Raw genomic sequence first — 6,561 nt, forward strand, 5'->3', positions numbered from 1 at the left:
AATACAAATACATGTAAGTATTTAAGTAAACTTAATAAAAAATTAAAACCACCATCAAATGAAAGTTAAAATTTTGTCAACGTACTCAAAATATTCTCAACTGTTTTTGCAACAGTGACACAGAGTATACTTTGTCCAAATTTTGTTTGCGAATCCGAAAATATGAAACCTTTCGCAACGGGAGATGGAAACCTCGGTACACTTGAGACAATCCAAAATCCCTTAGTATTGTCAAACGCCAAAACACCTGAAAAATCATAAAACTTGTAGACTGTTAACACAATTACAGAAACAATATCGATAAATTTTCAATTTTTTAAATTCTTTTAGCAGTGGCAGGTGGTGATAACGAACAGTGTTCAAAACGAAAGTCCGAAGGAAAAATACAAAACAGTGGCAGAGAGAACGCGGAGCTCTAAAAAATAAAGGTAGGATCAGAAGAATAATATGTCATATTAAACTAGTAGATGTTTTCCAGAAATATATTTTGTCCTAATTGTATTGGAATTGATCTATTTTCAAAAACGATTTTTCTGATCGTGTGCTCTATTTAAAATCTTCAAAGTATCCACTACACATCCGAAACTAGATGTATAAATGTATCTTTGAGCATTACCATCAAGTTATTAAATGAATAACGTTTATCATTGGGTTTTTTTCACATTTGATACATTATACTTTGATAACCCATCAGTTTGCATAAGATAATAAAGTATAAAAATCCAGTTACTGAAGTAATTATATCTATACTACTATATTAAAACAATAATATTTTTTTTTTTTGGCCTTTTATATCGATAAATCGGAGGAGTACTATATTTTGTTTTATATATTTTTATCATCATTGGTACATGAAGATTACCAATTTGTTTTATGTTTGGTTCAATCAAGCTTTGCTAATAAATAATCAACGAAAATTGCTCCAAAAATTCCGGAAATCATCTGAATTTTTTTTAAATTTTACAATCCTGCGCATGCGCATTACATTCACACTAAATCAAGTGAGGCTTTTTAGTTTATGTTTCAACAAAATCCCATTTGCATAGATAAACTCAGAAACGATAATACAAATACTTTTAAATTGTTATTAGTCCCCTACCGGTTTTCACCGGATGGAACTATAACTTTCCTCTGTGTCCGTCCGGAATTATTTTTTTTTAGATGAAAGGTATTTACAGCCTCAAAATGGTTTGTTATAAATAATTTGACAGTAATTTGCAATGCAGCTTCATAATTTTCTCCAAAATCGTTTCGGAGCTGTTCTGCAATTTTTGCTACATTACGGGTATATGGTAGGCACTTGAAATGTGGTGAAGGCGTGTTCCGAGACACAATTATATTTTTCTAACTAAGCACAGGGTAGTGAAAATAATAAAATTGTTGTAGGTTTAAAGCTTGGTTCTGTAAATGTCAACAATACGGTGTGTCGATGAAAAATTTCATAAATTTCCAAAATACATGCAGTGTCCACCCGTGTACGCACGGGTCAAAGTCTACATGTAGTATATTAAAAGGAAAAATAACATAAATGATTTAAATTCCAAACCTTTGGAGTGGGCGTGTCTACCATCTGCAGCTTTAACTGTGGGTGGTGGTTGGTCATAATACATTGCATACGTTACGATATCTGGAGACTGAATATAACACAAATACACGTCAGGTACTTATCATCAATATTTCATGATATATTGGTCACAGTAAAAAAATCAAAGTTAAATTTCCTACTCATGCATTGAAGAAATCCAAGTGAGCGATACAAGTGATCTATATTTAATTGTTAGTTTATATATTATTTTTAATCGAAGTGTATTTTTCCATTAAAAAAATGCAAATAAAAAAACGATTAAATAGGATCCATGTGGGATAACTCTGAAAGACTATCCTGCAAAAAGGCAATCTAGAATAAAATAATTAAGATACACATTTTAAGAAACTTTCCGTGTTAAATGTGTACATGCCTTTGTTGTCTTAATTAGGTAAACAGTTACTAAGAGGACTAAATCTAAAGGCACCGTTTATCAATTGGTCGAATCTTTTAGCGAAAATCACAGACTGCACGGAACACTAATGATGGTGTGAGACTCAAATTTTCATAGGGACCGATTAGGCTGTTTCTTTTAACTAATGCACTGATGTATATTAACAATTATTTTATAAATTGTACTTACTTTTTTACAACAATTTAAAAATTTGTTAAGGAAGGAGTCGTCTCGTTATCAAACATACTTCTTATAATAAGAAATTCATGAAACTTTGACAGAGTCAAACGGATCATATTACAAAATGATTCTATCAGTTTTATCAAATTTGACCTCTGTGTCTTTGCATAAGAGCAGGTCAAGGTCACTACCTTTTTCCTCAACGTAAAGGATGAAAACAAGTGTATCTCTTTGTAGTTCTGTAGTCATTTATTTAAGATATGAAGATTATATTCTTCAATGAAATGAAAGAATATTAGAATGTCTATCAGCTTATACTACTAAATTGGAATAACTATTTATACTAAAACTGATATTGCTTAGCCCGCATTTCCTCTAATTTTCTTAAATTTTGAAGGAATTTTTATTATTTTTTCATGCTTCCAATAATAAAATATTTATGATTTTTATGTATAATAAAGACTTTAAAAAAAGATATAAATTGACAGAAAAGCTTATATATTGACCATTTAATAAGAGAGAAAAACTGATTTTAGTGATTTTTTCACAAAAATCAGGGTATAGAAGGGCACTTTAAAAAGCCTATAAAAATGTAGTTTGATAGGCAAATCATATTTTAAACACATATTCTGAAACCCAAGAATCATATCATTAGTTTACATTAGTGAAAAAATCCAACATTAATGTTATTACTTTTAAAATGCTAAACCAGACTCATTAATCTGCAGCAATTCTGAATTGCGCAATATGTGATATTTTCCTACGCCAATATTACGCCAAAAATATAGCCCTTGTTAGATTTTAAACTTTGATTACTTTTTCTATGCCAAGTTGATCGATAATAAAAAAAGAAAGAAAAATACTCTATTATTTTTCCTTTCATCTTGATTTAATGAGCAATTAATAAATTTTACGTTTGACAAGTCGAAAACCATAAAAGACTCCTTCCTTAAATGAAAATGTAAATATAAACAATTAAAATTCTTTCATTGATGATCCATGCAGGTTATGAAAGTAGCAATAATCACCCAAAAAAAAGACATTTTATTGTTTAAATAACCTGATCGTATAGTGCCTTCAGCGTCTCATATAAAGGGTTTTCGGTGGTTTTTGTGATATCTTTTTGTATGTAGGAAAACGATGGCGAAGCAGTCTCCATGTAGAAAAACTCAGTTCTGCCTGTTTTAATAGAATACCCATCACTTGTTAACTTTGGTACTTTGTAGATGATGAACCTGCAAATAAAAAATCATTATCATATTACATTACATATAGCAGTTATATATAGAATATTAAAGCAATAGATTGCGTTTGATCAGATGTCATGCAGCTAGGGGGGGGGGGTAAATATGTAACAATTAAGTGCACAACCCAACCCAAAGCCCTGCAAAAATAAACTTTCTTTAAATTTCTATTATAAAATTAACAATATGCCCCCAAATCCCCTCTTCCCCGAGAAACTCAAATAAGTGTCACCTTCCCAAATTGTCAAAATACCCCATTACTATAGTATTGATCCGCGCATTGAAATATAATTTTTATTAATCAAACAATGAAAAAGAAATTTTAAAAAGCGTTTAAAAATACCTCCACACAAATATAAACTATGACCAAAAGTGACTAAGTACGATGATATTAGGGTGATAAGTTGAGCGGTAGAAACTCTTCATAGTATTATGCATTATAGGTTTGCAACTTATTTTTAATATGATTTACTGCGCTTATCTTATACATTTTAAGTTTGTTACAGTGCTGCTATCCTGAAAGTTGACAAGGATAGGATAGGATACAGGATGCAGGATATAAATATAAAAACCAAACTCTATCCTATACTATATTGCAACCTGTAGCCAATCATATTCGAGTATACATTTCAGAGTAGTAGTTTCGCGAAACAAAAATGAATTAAAAAATACATTTTAAACATAAAGTTTGTTTAAAAACAATGTAAACTTTAAAAAACAATAAATATGTTTTATGTTTACAATGCGGTAAAGAAATCTTATGGGCGCTACAATTATTTTTCAATTCGGAAACAGCGCAAGTATAGAGTTAATGTAAAATTTTTAAATACACAATGCAGCGTAAATAAAGTTTTATTGCATTGTCCATGCGTGTACGCACGGGTCAAAGTCTAGTATATTGAAAAGAAAAATAACATCAATGATTTAAATTCCGAACCTTTGGGGTGGGCGTGTCTACCATCTGCAGCTTTAACTGTGGGTGGTGGTTGGTCATTATACATTGCATAAGTTACGATATCTGGAGACTGAATATAACACAAATACACACCAGGTACTTATCGTCAATACATGTATTTCATAATAAATTGGTCACAGTCAAAAAATCAAAGTACAATTTTCCATGCAAGCAATTGAAGAAATGTAAATGAACGATACAAATGTTCTATATTAGGTTGTTAGTTTAAGATAATATTTTAAATGAAATGTATTTTTCAATTCAAAAAATGCAATTAAAAAAAGGATTAATGTGGGATAACTCCATGTTAAATGTGTACATGCCTTTATTGTCTTAATTAAGTAAACATTTACTAAGAGGACTAAATCTAAAGGCACCGTTTATTAATTGGTCGAATCTTTTAGCGAACTAAGAAAAATCACAGACTGCACGAAACAATAATGATGGTGTGAGACTCAAATTTTCATTGGGAACGATTAGGCTGTTTCTTTTAACTAATGTACTGATGTATATTAACAATTATTTTATAAATTTTACTTACTTTGTTACAACAATTTAAAAATTTGTTAAATGAAAATGTAAATATAAACAATTAAAATTCTTTCATTGATGATCCATGCAGATTATGAAGGTAGCAATAATCACCAAAAAAGGGGCATTTCATTGTTTAAATAACCTGATCGTATAGTGCCTTCAGCGTCTCATATAAAGGGTTTTCGATAGTTGTTGTGATATCTTTTTGTGAGAAGTAAAACAATGGCAAAGCAGTATCCAGGTAGACAAACTCGGTTCCGCTTGTTTTAATAGGATACCCATCACTTGTTAACTTTGGTACTTTGTAGATGATTAACCTGCAAATAAAAAATCATTATCATATTAAAGTACATATAACAGTTATATATAGAATATTAAAGCAATTGGATGTCATGCAGCAGTTTTTTTTAAGTATGTAACAATTAGGTGCACAACCCAACCCAAACCCCTGCAAAAATAAACTTTCTTTAAATTTCTATTATAAAATTAACAATGTGCCCCCAGATCCCCTCTTCCCCGAGAAACTCAAATAAACCTTCCCCAATTGTAAAAATACCCCATTACTATAGTATTGATCCGCGCAAGAAAATATAATTTTTATTAATCAAACAATGATAAAGAAATTGAAGCGTTTAAAAATACCTCCACACAAATATAAACTATGACCAAAAGTGACTAAGTACGATTATAATAGGGTGATAATGTGAGCGATAGAAACTCTTCAGAGTATTATTCCTTATAGGTATAAAGCCAGAGTTTTGCCACTTATTTTTAATATGATTTTTGCGCTTATCTGATACATTTTAAGTTTGTTACAGTGTTCCTATCGTGAAAGATGACACGGATAGGATATTAACAGGATGCAGGATACAGGATAGAAATATAAAGTCAAACTCTATCCTATACTATATTGCAACCAGTAGCCAATCAGATTTGAGTATAAATTTCAGAGTAGTAGTTTCGCGAAACAAAAATGAATTAAAAATACATTTTAAACATCAATTTTATTTTTTAAACAATGTAAAACTTAAAAAAAACAATAAAAATGTTTTATGTTTACAATGCGGTACAGAAATTTGATGGGCGCTACAATTTTGTTTCAATCCGGAAACAGCGCAAGTATAGAGTTAATGTAAAATTTTAAATGCACAATGCAGCGTAAATAAAGTTTTATTCCATTATTTAAAGACTTCAATAGTTAAAATAACAAAATGGTCAGTCTATGAGCAACTGACATACGAGGGTTGTTCGGAAATTATTGAGACAACTCAAATATTTTCTTTTCTAATTGACGAATTTTGGTGAAAATTGGCATAAACACCGAAGAAACACCAACAAATAATAAAACAAAGTAACATTTAAAGAATATTCAATATTTTGTTTACAACGTTATATAAACAAATCGGTGGTCGGGGTACCCGGCGCAGCCATGAACTCGGAGATTTATCAACTTAAACATCTACTTTATAAGTGTCTGTAGAATTACAGTAAATGATAAAAGAAATCAACTTAAATATGTTCATTTTGCTATTCTTTGCAACTAACTTTTGATTAAGTTTCACTGATGTTCGAGTTGAAATACGGATATGGTACACATATATTTACCAAGCAATAGAAATCTGACAACGACTTTACATTGAATTTTGACGTCAAGGCGGCGCATTGAAAA

The 6,561-nt window shown here is 30.3% G+C and overlaps 1 long non-coding RNA gene across 2 annotated transcripts; it reads right to left on the reverse strand.

Annotated features, from left to right (window-relative positions):
- Positions 1–71: 71 nt before the first annotated feature.
- On the reverse strand, positions 72–5,272 carry LOC136270142 (uncharacterized). 2 transcript variants are annotated; one of them, XR_010707867.1, is made up of 5 exons: positions 5,035–5,272; positions 4,341–4,428; positions 3,220–3,394; positions 1,547–1,634; positions 72–247 (listed from the first exon to the last, which is right to left on the reverse strand). It is a non-coding gene; the product is annotated as an uncharacterized lncRNA (long non-coding RNA). The 2 variants fall into 2 exon arrangements; XR_010707868.1 differs by having other exon boundaries at positions 5,004–5,272.
- Positions 5,273–6,561: the final 1,289 nt, after the last annotated feature.

Source organism: Magallana gigas, chromosome 1, assembly GCF_963853765.1.
Source record: "Magallana gigas chromosome 1, xbMagGiga1.1, whole genome shotgun sequence".
NCBI classification, from domain to species: Eukaryota; Metazoa; Mollusca; class Bivalvia; order Ostreida; family Ostreidae; genus Magallana; species Magallana gigas.